Here is a 14,773-nt window from a genome sequence, read left to right on the forward strand (position 1 = left end):
AATGTGGCTGTATCTGAATTGTCTCAGCTGCAGAGGAATGGTCACTTTATACAAGGTTTCCCTAATGCATGGCCACTTCCCTCCCCCTCACCCCGCATTACCTTCAATCGCAGGGCAGCCCTTGCCCCCACCTCCAATATGTTTCAAACACAGGGCAGCCATTGTCCTCCTCAACACGCCTCAACCAGTGGGCAGCCCACCCAGCCCGCAACACGCCTCAACCAGTGGACAGCCCACCCACCCCCCACAATGCACCTCAACCACAGGGCAGCCCTTGCCACCACACCTCCAACATGCCTCAATCTTGAAGCCCAACAGGCTGTACAATGTTACTGTGCACTCACCTCCGAGTTCCCCTCAAAGTGCAGACGGCCAAGTGCATGCCTTATGCTGTTGTGAAACATGTCAGCATGCTGTCGTGGGCGGACCATCCAGTGAGGGAAGGGGATGATTCTGGCGGGCTGGCCTTATAATGATATGCAGATGCATTACAATTACAGGCTGAGCAGATGATCACAGACTGGTTTCATTACGCTGTGAAGCCGATTTCTGGCCTTTCGCCATATTGTCCGCTTCAACACACCCTTTGGATAGGACAAATTTCTGCGTCTCTACCTTTTGGCCTTAAAGTGAGCCAGGGTGTGTTCCAGCTGAAAGTAGATGAGACGTATAAGGGATGCAAAGGAGCATTTGGCATAGGTAATGATATCCAGGTCTATGATGTAGGTGAAAAAGACTATGACTCCAATCTACATGAAACCATGGGAGGAAGCAAGAAAGTTGGGATTGAGTTAAATGCAGACAAATTGTGAAGGTAACAGAATGTCAGTTCTTTGGAATGGTGTATACACCTGATGGCGTCAAGCTATCTCTGAGATGGAAGCCTCAAGAGACATGAAAGAGCTGAGAAGTTTCCTTGGCTTGATCCAGTGCATATGTCTTTCATACCTCACATGTTAGAACACACAGCAAACCTACAAGAGCTGATGAGAGAAGATGCTGAGTGCCAGCGGTCAGAGTCACACGTGAAGACGTTTCTGCAAACTCAAAAACAATAGTATGCAAGGAGACAAACCTGTCATACTACAACAGAAAGAAATCTGTCACTTTCCTAGTAGATTCTTTTACAAAAGGACTGGAGGTACCCCTGGTAAAAGAGTCAAAGCTAATAGCTTCGCATCCAAAGCTCTATCATCAATTGAGACCAGATCGCCAACATAGAAAGAGAGCTTTTCGCTGCTGTGTATGCATGTGAGAATTTCCATAAAAACCTCTATGGGAGTAAGTTCATAGTGGAGAGTGATCATTGTCCACTGGAGCAAATCTACAAGGAAAATCTGTGTAGAGCACTAGCAAAATTGCAGAGGTTACTGTTGCGGCTTCAGTTACGATTTAATTCTGAAATGCAAGCCAGGAAGGATAATAGTGCAAGCTGATGCCCTATCTTGCTTGCTACCACATGAGAAACACAAAGCTTAAAAAAACCAGAGAGGGGACCAAAAAGGACAAAGAGTTACAAATGTTCTCTCAGCAAAGAGTTACCAGGGAAAGGGTACTGAGAAAATGATTATAAATAAAAGCTGGCGAGTCCCAAGATCCTGATGGACTTCATCCTAGGGTCTTGAAAGACGTGGCTGCTGAAATAATAGATGCATTGATTTTAATTTTCCAAAATTCTCTAGATTCTAGAAAGGTCCCATCAGATTAGAAAATAGCAAGTCTGACTCTTCTATTCAAGAAATGAGGGAGACAGAAAGCAGGAAACTACAGGCCATTTAGCTTAACGTCTGTCATAGGGAAAGTGCTAGAATCTATTATTAAGGAGGTTATAGTAGGACACTTAGAAAATCTCCATGCAATCAGGCAGGGTTAACATAATTTTGTGAAAGCAAAATCATGTTTAACTAAAACAAAAACAGAATTACCTGGAAAAACTCAGCTGGTCTGGCAGCATCGGTGGAGAAGAAATCAGTTAATGTTTCGAGTCTTCACGACCCTTCGGCAGAACATGTGAAGCTTTTAGCTTTTTGTTTTTATCTCATGTTTAACTAATTTATTAGAGCTCTTTGAGGAAGTGGAATAAAGAGGAACCTGTAGATGTGCTGTACTTGGATTTCCAGAAAGCATGTGACAAGGTGCCACATCACATCAAAGCTTAATATAAGAGCTCATGGTGTAGGGGGTAATTGCATGGATAGGGGATTGGTTAGCTAACAGGAAATAGGGAGTAGGTATAAGTGAATCATTCAGGTTGGCACGATGTGATTAGTGGAGTGCCACAGGGATCAATGCTGAGTCCTCAACTATATACAATTTACATCAATAACTTGGATGAAGGGATCAAATGCATGGTTGTTAAATTTGCTGATGACATAAAGGTAGAAAAGTAAATTGCGAAGAGGACATAAAGGGGCCTACAAAATGATATAGATTGATTGAGTGGGCAAAAATTTTACAAATGGAGTATGATGTGGGAAAATGTGAACTTGTTCACTTTGGCAGGAAGAATAGAAAAGCAGCGTTGTATTTAAATGGAGAGAGATTGTAGAACTCTGAGGCACAGAAGGATCTGGGTGCCCTGGTACATGAATCACAAAAGTTAGTCTGCAGGTACAGCGAGTGATTGGGAAGGCAAGTGGAATGTTATCATTTATTGCAAGGGGAATGGAATATAAAAGTAAGGATGTTTTGCTACAGTTATACAGGGTGTTGGTGAGACCACATCTGGAGCACTCTGTACAGTTTTGGTCTCTTTATTTAAAAAAGGGTATAAATGTGTTGGAAGCAGTTCAGAGAAGGTTCACTCGACTGATACCTGGGATTGGATGGGTGGGGTGGTTATGTCAAGAGGAATGGTTGGCCAGGCTGGGCCTGTATCCACTGAAGTTTAGAAGATTGAGAGGTGATCTTATTGAAACGTATAAGATCCTGAGGGGACTTGGACAGGTTGGATGCTGAAAGGATGTTTCCCTTGTGGGAGAGACTAGAACTAGGGGACACAGTTTAAAAATAAGGGGTCTCCCATTTAAGACTGAGATGAGGAGAAATTTTTCCTGAGGGTTGAGAGTCTTTGGAATTCTCTTCCCTGGAGAACGGTGGAGCCAGGGTCATTGAATATTTTTAAGGCAGAGGTAGATAGATAGATTCTTAACTAACAAGAGAGTCAATGGTAACCATGGGTAGGCGGGAATGTGGAGTTGAATCCACAGTCAAATCTGCCATGATCTTATTGAATGGTGGAGGAGGCTCAAGGGGCCAAATGGCCTCCTCCTGATCCTAATTTGTATGTTTGTACGTAAACAATCCAAGGTTGGCCTGATAAGGTGCAGCAAACACAGCCAGTACTATGGCGGTATCAGTCAATTAGAGATGACATCTCACTAGAAGATGGTGCTCTGCTAGGCGGCTCCAGAATAATCATACTCAAAATGATGCGGAAAGAATTTCTTCAGAAGATGTATGAGGAATGGATAAGTGTCAGCTCAGAACCGGATCCGCTGTGTATTTGATCTGGAAAGAGATCCCTGAAAGAGTAATATGTGACAATGGAACCCAATTCACCTCCCGAGAAGTTAAAGGATGTGCTGAACAGTGTGTGTTCAACGTCATCACTTCATCACCACATTACACAAGGGGACATGGTTTTATAGAAAGACACACACAGATAGCCTAGAGAACCCATATAAAATGCTGAGAGACAAAGACCTAAACCTTGAGTTATTATCACTCCAAGCTACATCTCTCAAGGCTGACATGAAATCACCAGCAGAGCTATTCAATGACAGAAAGTACAAGGCAACTTTGCCAAGCAAGATACATCTCCAAATGACCAGGAGGAAGTGAGACAACAATTAATTCACAGATGCACAGGCAGAAGGAGGTCAAAACTGCAACAAGCATACTAAATCCCTGCCTGGGTGGCTGAAAGGACAGGCTGTAGATTAGATATTTTTCCGATCTCGCCCCTTCAGGCATAAACCATTCTGGGGTGGCCGGTTTTCTTGGGCAGAAGCACAGCTTGGATGTTGGGCAGGACCCCACCCTGGGCTATGGTGACCCCTCCCAGCAGCTTGTTGAGCTCCTCATCTTTGTGGTGGTGGAGAATGATGCGGGTGGTCTTGTTGTCTCAGGCTGTGTTGCCGGCCAGCTCGAGTATCTAGGCCGTCAGGTACTCGAGGGCGGTGGCTAAGTAGACTGGGGCTCCAGTCCCAACGCACTCAGCGAATTGACCCTTGCGTAGGAGCCAGTGGATGCGGCCGACAGGGAACTTGAGACCAGGAGCGAGTCTTGGCCTTGGCGTGCCCTTTCCCTCTGGTTTTACCCCGACCAGACATCTCTCCCCCCAGAACAAACTTCTCCGACCGACAGCCTACTGCATCTGGTATTCCCAGGCGGTCTCCTATCCAAGTACTAACCAGGCCTGAGTCTGCTTAGCTTCCAAGATCAGATGAGATCGGGCGTTTTCAGACTTGCACAGGGTTCAATCATGAAAAGCTGGAAGCCAGCAAAAGTTGTTGGTGAAGCTGAGACTCCAAGGTCGTACATCATTGAGACCAAAACCAGTAAGCAAATGAGAAGGAACAGATCCATATTTCCTGCATCTGAGCTGGAAAAGTAGAAAAAGTCATCAACAACACCAGCAACATCACCAACCAGCAAGACAACTTCAACAACACCACCAGCAAGTGATACAACATCAAGTACAACTCCTACAGTACCAGGTTCAACATACACAACATCATCGACATGTGAACTAATTACTGAGAGTGACAAATACCAAATCCACAAGATGGGGGGACAACATACTACCACTGAAATGATTCCATGAATAATGTTTTTGGGAAAAGAAAACAAGCTATATAAGACTCTTAAGGTATTCAATTTAATTATAAAAGTCAGTTGTCAATTTTCTTCAGTTTAGACATAAAAAGTTAATGATTGGATAAGTTATATTGATATAAAGAGGCGTTTTTAAAAGAAAGAGGGATGTTACATTATTTGAGAAGAGTTAGGAACTATATTGTAATGTGCATGTACACTTACTTATCCAGGATGTCACATCACTCACTACTGCACTGCAGACTGTGCTTCATGCCAAGAAACTCAGCCATTTTCACTTGAGCTGCCTTCAGTAGCTCATGAAGATCAGATGGCAGGACTAAATACCAGATGCGGAGATGCTCACGTGAGCTGGCATGCCAAGCATCGGTACCATACTGAGACAGTCACGTCTGAGTTAAGCTGGTCATGTAGGCAGAATGCCTGGCACTCGCTTACCATCGTGAATCTTCTATGGGGAGCTTGAGTTTCAGGTGCGCTGTCTTGGCGGTCAACGGAAGGACACTCTGAAGGCTTCACTTAAGAGTTCTGATATCAAGTTCAAGTCCTGGGAGAAGCCCACACAGGATCCTGCACCTGGCATAACCAAATAAAAAATGGTGTGACCTCCTTCAAAAGCAAACACATGTCAGAGGGAGGAGAAACACAAGGAGAGGAAATCCTGAGCTAGCAATCGTCTACGGTATCCTGTCCTATTTGCAGCAGAACCTCCCAGGCACAGTTCAACCTTGGCAGTCACCTACGTAACCACCTGAGCTCTAACAAACACCCCAGATGATGAACGTGGTCATCTTCACCTCAAAGGTCAAACAAGACTATTATTCCACCATCCACACGCACAGTTGATGAAAGCTCCAGTATTGATGATTACTTCAGACTGCCGGGAACCACAAGATATAATACTATCAGTATCTTTTTGGAATGTTATGTTTCCCTCTACACAGCTTACAATCTTTGTGTTATTGGTAAATTTGGATATGTGGTTTACTATACCATTCCCTAAGTAGATAAGAAACATGGTAAATAGCTGAGGGGTTAAATGGAGCTGGGGAGGCAGACTTGGAGAAACACAATGGTCTCCAAGGATTGTAGGGCTGGGGAAGAGGTTACAGAGATAGGTTACGGCCAATAGTGGCCAAATAAAAGGCACTGCACCCGCTCCAGAACAAAAACCCCTAGTGGCAAAATTTTTTCCTCAAAAAAATTACTTAATTGCTCCCCACATTAAACCTGACATCTGTGGACTAATTTGTACCAGACTGCTGGGGTTTAGAGGTCTGTGATTTGAAAATTGCCTTCTGGTCCTCCCTGGCTCATTAACGCTCTGAAACTCATTTCACATAGAGAATTACTACAGTAGAGAAGAAGATCTCTTAGTCACTGAAGAAGTAGGAGGGAAGAGAAACACCACTGCTTGCAAGTTCCCCTCCAAACCATGCACCATCCTGACTTGGAAATATATCGCCGTTCCTTCACTGTCACTGGTTCAAAATCCTGGAACTCCTCCCTAACAGCACTGTTGATGCACCTACAGCACATGGACTGCAATGGTTCGAGAAGGCGTCTCACCACCACCTCCTCAAGGGCAATTAGGGATGGGAAATAAATGCTGGTCTAGCCAGCAATGCCCAAATTCTGTGATAGAATATTTAAAAAATGATTTTGGCCTACAAAGCAAAGAGGGGAATACACATTATACAATTAATTTAGTTATCCATTTTTTCATGCAGTACTAATGAAAAATTAAATTCATCAACTTTTGTGTAACCAGTTCTCAAGGTTTCACCCAATAAGAATTGCAAGGGATATGGGGATAGTGGGAGAAAAATGGCACAGAGGTAGATCAGCCATGATTTGTTCGAATCGTGGAGCACGTTCGATGGGCTGAATGGCCTACTCCCGCCCCTGTATGCTATGTTCCTATGCATTCCTGCAAGGTCGTAGGATATTGTAACCACCACATTTTAGGTACAAAAATTGCTAACAGGTTGCATCCTGCTATTTATAACAAGGTGCATCCCCTGCTGTGGCTGCAATATGTACTTGCACTGCAGCAGCTTATTAAGCTCACTTCAACAGTAGGTGCACGAAGGACTGTCCATTGTAGATTTTATTTTGATATAGATAGACATTCCTCTATTTGTTTAAGGTTATTTTCTTTCTCCTTGCTCCTTTGATCTCTCTCTAGGCCATGCACTAACTGTGGTCCTAAGAATCTGTTCTCACGCTTTTAACTTTTATCCATTTTGAGCTGGATCCCTATTAATCTCGCTGAACTTTGCCTTCTCTAGTCCTACACCCTTACCTTTGACTCTTCATTGTCTTTTTTATGCTGCCACTGGAAGCAATCCAAACATTACCACCCTGAGGCCTTGCTTTCAATCTAGTGCTTAACTCTTGAAACTCCGTCTGCAAGGTCTGAAGCATACTTTTGTTTATAACATTGGCTCCATTGTGGACCACAACGTTCCCTCCCTTTTCTGCAGTTTTTCCACGTGTTCTGTGACATCCTTTACCCTGGCATCAGGGGAACAACATACCATTTGGGACACCTGGTAATGACTGCAAGAAACACTATCTATTTTACTGACTGTAGAATTCCCACTACAACCACTCTTGTAAAGTACCTTTTCTCTAACTGCCCCTCCCCTCGGTAGTTCTTTTCCAAATGTGCCACAATGTTGATTTTAGAGTCCATTATTAAAGATGAGATTTCAGAATACTTGGAAGTGCATGGTAAAATAGGGCAAAGTCAGCATGGTTTCATCAAGGGGAGATCGTGCCTGACAAATCTGTTAGAATTCTTTGAGGAGGTAATGAGTAGGTTAGACAAAGGAGAGCCAATGGATGTTATCTACTTGGACTTCCAGAAGGCCTTTGACAAGGTGCCGCACAGGAGGCTGCTCAGTAAGATAAGAGCCCATGGTGTTAGAGGCAAGGTACTAGCATGGATAGAAGATTGGCTGTCTGGCAGGAGGCAGAGAGTGGGGATAAGGGGGTCCTTCTCAGGATGGCGGCTGGTGACTAGTGGAGTTCCGCAGGGGTCAGTGTTGGGACCACAACTTTTCACTTAATACATTAACGATCTAGATGAAGGAAGTGAGGGCATCCTGGCTAAGTTTGCAGATGATACAAAGATAGGTGGAGGACAGGTAGTATTGAGGAGGCGGGGAGGCTGCAGAAGGATTTGGACAGGTTAGGAGAATGGGCAAAGAAGTGGCAGATGGAATACAACGTGGGGAAGTGTGAGGTCATGCACTTTGGTAAGAAGAATAGAGGCATAGACTATTTTCTAAATGGAGAGAGAATTCAGAAATCTGGAGTGCAAAGGGACTTGGGAGTCCTAGTCCAGGATTCTCTTAAGGTTAACTTGCAGGTTGAGTCGGTAGTTAGGAAGGCAAATGCAATGTTGGCATTTATTTTGAGAGGACTAGAATATAACAGCAGGGATGTGCTGCTGAGGCTTTATAAGGCTCAGGTCAGACCACATTTAGAATATTGTGAGCAATTTTGGGCCCTGTATCTCAGGAAGGATGTTCTGGCCCTGGAGAGGGTCCAGAGGAGGTTCACGAGAACAATCCCAGGAATGAAAGGCTTAACATATGAGGAACATTTGACGACTCTGGATCTAAACTCGATGGAGTTTAGAAGGATATGGGGGGGATCTGATTGAAACTTACAGAATACTGAAAGGCCTGGATAGAGTGGATGTGGGGAAGATGTTTCCATTAGTAGGAGAGACTAGGACCCGAGGGCACAGCCTCAGAGTAAAGGGAAGACCTTTTAGAACAGAGATGAGGAGAAACTTCTTTAGCCAGAGAGTTGTGAATCTATGCAATTCTTGCCACAGAAGGCTGTGGAGGCCAGGTCATTGAGTGTATTTAAGACCGAGATAGATAGGTCCTTGATTAGTAAGGGGATCAAAGGTTATGGGGAGAAGGCGGGAGAATGGGGTTGAGAAACTTATCAGCCATGATTGAATGTCGGAGTAGACTTGATGGGCCGAATGGCCTAATTTCTGCTCCTATGTCTTATGGTCTTATGGTCAAAACCTCTCTGTTCTGAATTAATGTCCACCTCATTCTTATCCAACATTCAGAAATTGGACATTCCCAGTAACCTAGCAGCTGCTTGCACCCATGAGTCTTGTCAATCTTTGCTGCCTCTGCAATGGTCCCCACTTCTCTCTTTCTTGCGGCGCGGCCTAAATTGCCTAACACTGCCTATTGCGTGACTGCGTTCTGTGGAATGCAATCCAGAAACTCTTCACCCTCTGATGCTACGGAGAGTGTGGCCAAACAGAGAACAAGCTGCTCCAGAGACTCTGTTTCCAACACCTATGTATGATACAAAAGCAAAATACTTCAGATGCTGGCAATCTGAAATAAAAACAGAAAATGCTGGAAATACTCAGCAGGTTTAGCAGCCGAGTTAATGGGCTGAATTTTGCAGCACCTTTCTTCACAGGCTCAGAGACGGGAGGCTGGCAAAATGGCATGGGAAGGCGTTGGGGCGGGTGCCTGAGGTCTTCCCGCCAGCATGCCATTTTGCTAGCGGTGGGAAAGGTGGCAGATGGTCGACCTGCCACGAGCCTAATTGAGCCATTTAAGTAGCCAATTAAAGGCCTCCTCCTGCCTCCGTTGGCATTTTACTAATGATGGGTGGGCCTTCCCCTGGGTGGGGAAACTGTCTGGTGGAAGTAACTTGGTTAGAATGGCCGCTCCAGCATCAGTGCCCCCTTCCCTTGGTGACCCCCACAAACCCCTTTCTGGGATCTGCCTGACTGACCCTGACACTCCCAGATCCCACTTACCTGGGATCTCTGAAACGTCTGGGAAATCATGGTCAACATTTCAGGTCTGTGACATCAGAGCTAGGAAAAGATAGAAATGTAATAGTTTTTGAGCATGTGATTACGTTACAGAAGGGTTCATGGTACATTACCACTCCTTGCCTAGAGACTCTCACTGGCCACTTGCTTCCAGTTCTCTTCTCAGGGTGTGCCATGGGGGGGCCTCCTTGTCCCTATGGAAACATGATCTCTTTTCCACCTCCATCACAACTGCTACTAGCACCACTCCAAAAAGCCTAGGAGCCCTCTCCCTTGCCTGATGCTCCCTTTGCGGTGCTTTTCCTTCCAGCCAAGCATTTCAGAGATATTATAACAGCTCCAGTTGCATGAGTGTATCTCCTCTTTGAGTGGCAGGCTGCATTTAAAAGGTCCAGGCTGACTGTGTGTTGTGCAAACTGAAATCATTTAGATGTGTAGACAGCAGAAAAGTTGTGGACTGCTTGCCTCTATTGGACAGAGCTCAAGATAAACTCGCATTGCGATCCCTGCACCCGAAAAATTACCTTATTCAACTTTTCCTCCATACTGTCTTAGACAACAGCATCCACGATCATCAATACATCAAATGGGCATTTTTAAAATGGCAACAGTTCTTTCTAATACTCCTAATAGACTGGTGAGCTTCATTAAATACTTCATCAGCATAAATGTCATCAGCCTGCTTTCAAAATCTGTCTGTCTCAAAGCAAATTTGACAAGTACAGAGGGAGTGCTGCACTGCCGGAGGTGCTATCTTCGGATGAGATGTGAAACTGATATGCCTGCTCTCAGGTGGATATAAAAGATCCCATGGATCAATATTTCAAAGAAGAACAGGGCAATTATCCTGGGTGCCCTGACTAATATTTATCCATCAATCAACATCTGGTCATTATCACATTGCTATTTGTGGGAGCTTGCTGTGCACAAATTGGCTGCTGCATTTCCTAATTACAACCGTGATGACACTCCAAACGTACTCCATTGGCTGTAAGACATTTTGCGGGGTCTGATGGTCATACGAGATAGTCTTTATTTCTTGAGAATTGAAGCAGTGGCAAAATGTGATATACATTATAAAACAATTCAATGTTACAAAGCAAACCAACATTTCATATCAAACCAATATTACATATCACACCAATATTACATAGCAAGGCAGCATTCTTAGTGGAAAATTATGTGGTGACACAAGTACCAGTTCAAGGATAAAATTTGACCTTTTTGTTGATAAACTATTTTCTCATGAATAGTCTCTTCATAATTATTAATTGTAATGAGTTACTTTATCTAGTATATACTTGTATAGCAGGTGCTCTGCAAGTAAACTTTATCTAACTTTAGCTACCACTAATTCTTATGGTTCTGGCTTTTTAAACATATTTCCCAGTAAATGGTTGTACCACATTCTCCTGGAGTGAACCAAGCATGAGAAAATAAGCGCACAAGCTCTGGAAATCCGCCAGGCACTTAGATATTCAGATGTCTCACACCAATTGATCTGTGGGGAATCTGCTGATCCTGGTGCTTGGGTGACACTCCAGGAACTGCAAGCTGCACTGACAGCTTGCCCAGTCAATGCTAATGAGGTCTGACTATGAAAATAAGTGCAGATCCAATATTAGTATTAAAGCGAGCCAGGGGAGCTACTCAGGTGCCCCTTATGAATATTCTTGTCAGGGTATCGGTCCCAGTGTTCTTACATCACATATGACTTAGTGTGCCCCAGGTTCCTCTCACGCAAGCCTTGCTCCTTCAGAAGTGGAATTGTCATGTAAGTTGAATGAATCAACCTTTTCTTGCCAGTTAACAAAAAAGAAGGTAGACAACAAAGCCGTGAACTAAAACAATTTATTAACCATAGCATCATAATTAGCAACACTTAAACTTGAACATGGAGTATACAAATAATTAATACATGGGGTTAATTGACAAAAGACATTACAGATGTTACACAGCAGATCAGTTATGTCACATTAATTCAGCATCTATCGTATAAAAACAACCCGTTCAGTGTGTATTTTTTACCTGTCAAACTTCAAGTGTTGCATGAAAATTTCTTCAATACACTCCAAAAAGAGTATAAGGAAGAAAAGGAAATCTCCAGGAACACAAAATACAGAAATCAGGATATCTGCAGCTTCCTAATTAACCTTGGTATGAACTCATCCAACGTTTACAGAAATTAGTTTTTGAAGTCTTAGAAACTATGCTTTAGCAAAAATAAAATCTGGGATTTGCATGGTATGATGTTTCTGTCCTTCAAAACAGCATAGCCTCTGCATTACTGTGAACGGTACCACAGGAAATTTGCTAAAATATAATTTTAAAAATGTATACTTGGGCCAAATATTTGGGCAGTAGTTTTATTTTGAGGATCAGATGATGATTATGAGCAGCTTGACTACTGTTCTTGTGGTTTGCCATGTCCTGTGAGCCTTGGTGAATCTGGGAATCAACCTTGGGCTATTTATTAGATATATATATATGGATTGACAGATTACTGTTACAGGTTCCAGGCCTGATCCCAGTCCACTGTATAGTGAAAAGCATATTTAACACAATATCTGTTACGCTAAATCATCTGGAGCAATGAGGATCAGCAGGTTTTCAGATATGCTAGAATAGCTGGAACAAAAATATGTTTTTTATAAATTAGCAAATCATATATTTATTCCTTCTGTTCTATAACTTAGTTCAGTGGAAGCTTGGAATTTGATCAAGCATCTGCAATTATACCCTTTACTCACTAAAATATCTCCTCAGCTAAACAAATCTTTTGTAATAAAAAATTTTGTTTCCAATTTTTCTAAAGTGTTTCTAATCCCATAAAATGGCAGAACATATACAAAAGTAAAATACTGCGGGTGCTGGAAATCGGAAACAAAAACAAAAAATGCCGGTAAAGTTCAGCAGGTCAGGCAAGTATTTCAGGTTGAGTGACCTTTCATCAGAGCCGTTCTGATGAAAGGTCACTCAACCTGAAACGTTAACTCTGTTTTTCTCCACAGATGCTGCCTGATCTGCTGAGTTTTTCCAACATTTTTTTTGTTTTTTATCCTCTGTATATTATTTGTGGGAAAATCATTAATACATGTATAAAGAGCATAGCACAGAATTTCCTCACAATTTAGCCAAGGTAACCCTATTTATGTTGTAGTTCCAGCATGGTTATGGTGGCAGAGCAGGAGCAACTCCAAGGAAATTCTGGATCCATGCTTGGGATTTCACTAAAAATAGCAAATGGAGGAATTCTCCTGCTCTTTAATAGAGATCTGTCCAATTTGATCCAACCTAAGTCAGAAAGATTTCACACAATAAAAGCAATGTTGCTACAATAGTCTTGACATATGAAAGTAGGATACATTAGGCCAGATTTTGCTGTAGTAGGGTATCTAACAATGCCTGGCATCAGTTAGCCTTGCCCCTGCACCCTTTAGCTGTAATATTTTGCCAAAAGTTGCTGAAAGTGTCAGCTGCATATCAAGGGTTATAAGATATTCAGGACCTGAGTGAACAGGGCAAAAAATGAGATTGAATGATTGTAAAATTAACAGCAGAAGGACTAAGAAGGAGGGTACAGTGGGTGAATTCAATGTCAAAACAGGCACACAAAGAAAAGTAAGAAGAGGGAAAGAAAGATTGCATTAAGAGCAAGAGAGAGAATTTAAAAAGACAGGAAGGAAAAGTTAAATATTCAAAGGTAAAATTTTATATTTTTAATATCTTCCTGAAAAATTCAAAATGGGAAGGAAAGGGACTTCACACTTCTAAAGGTTCATTTTCTGTGCCAAAGATGTCAATTGGCAATAATGAACAAAGAATTCATTACAAGGCTACTTCCACTGTTATTTACTTTCCCTTAATATTCTGCAGAGGATTTAGTTCATTTCAACTGGACAAGTACTGTCTATGGCTTCCTGAAATCTGTCTGATATTCGCACCATAAACTTAACCTCAGGAGAGCAAACCCTGCTACACTATGTGAATTTCCCTGATGTTTTGAAGACCTACCATTCTTGACAGTTGAGACTGTCAACTAAGTGTGTAAATTGTGGGTACAAGGGGAGCACTGAGCACAGGAAGACTTTTTGCTGCTTGTCCAGCTGGTGCTGCCCAACATATTAGGACGTTGGCTTGCAGGGGGAGGTAGTGGCGTAGTGGTGTCGTCACTGGACTAGTATTCCAGAGACCCAGGGTAATGCTCTGGCGACCCGGGTCTGAATCCCACCACGGCAGATGGTGAAATTTGAACTTAAAAACTCTGATAATGACAACAAAACCATTGCTGATTGTAAAAACCCATCCGGTTCTTTAATGCCCTTTAGGGAAGGAAATCTTACCTGGTCTGGCCTACATATAACCCCAGACCCACGGCAATGGTTGACCCTGAACTGGTTGCTGAGGCTCAGCACACTTCAAGTATACTCTGGCCAAATTGCTCCTGTACTACGCTGGCGAAGGAAAATTAGTGTTTTTTTTAATTCATTCACGGGATGTGGGCTTCGCTGGTTGGGCCAGAATTTATTGCCCATCCCTAGTTGCCCTGAGAAGGTAGTAGTGAGCTGCCTTCTTGAGCCACTGCAGTCCATGTGGAGTAGGTACACTCACAGTGCTGTTAGAGAGGGAGTTCCAGGATTTTGACCCAGCAACAGTGAAGGAACAGCGATATATTTCCAAGTCAGGATGATGAGTGGCTTGGAGGGGAACTTCCAGGTGGTGGTGTTCCCATGTGCCTGCTACCCTTGTCCTTCTATATGGTAGCAGTTGTGGGTTTGGAAGGTGCTGTCTAAGGAGCCTTGGTGAATTCTTGCAGTGCATCTTGGAGATGGTACGTGCTGCTACTATTGTGCACAGGTGGTGGAGGGAGTGAATGTCTGTGGATGTGGTGCCAATCAAGTGGGCTAATTTGTCCTGGACAGTGTCAAACTTCTTGAGCATTGTGGGAACTGCACAAAATATTATTTTTTTAAAAGAGGCATGACAGGGAATTACAGGCAATTGAAAAAAAATGTGGACATCCTCACGATGTCTAGTAAATTTGTTAGGCACCATGCTGCACCATGTTAACCTATCTAAATACTACAAAGCAACAATCGACAG

This window comes from Cetorhinus maximus, chromosome 2, assembly GCF_964194155.1.
Source record: "Cetorhinus maximus chromosome 2, sCetMax3.hap1.1, whole genome shotgun sequence".
In the NCBI taxonomy this organism is placed as follows: Eukaryota; Metazoa; Chordata; class Chondrichthyes; order Lamniformes; family Cetorhinidae; genus Cetorhinus; species Cetorhinus maximus.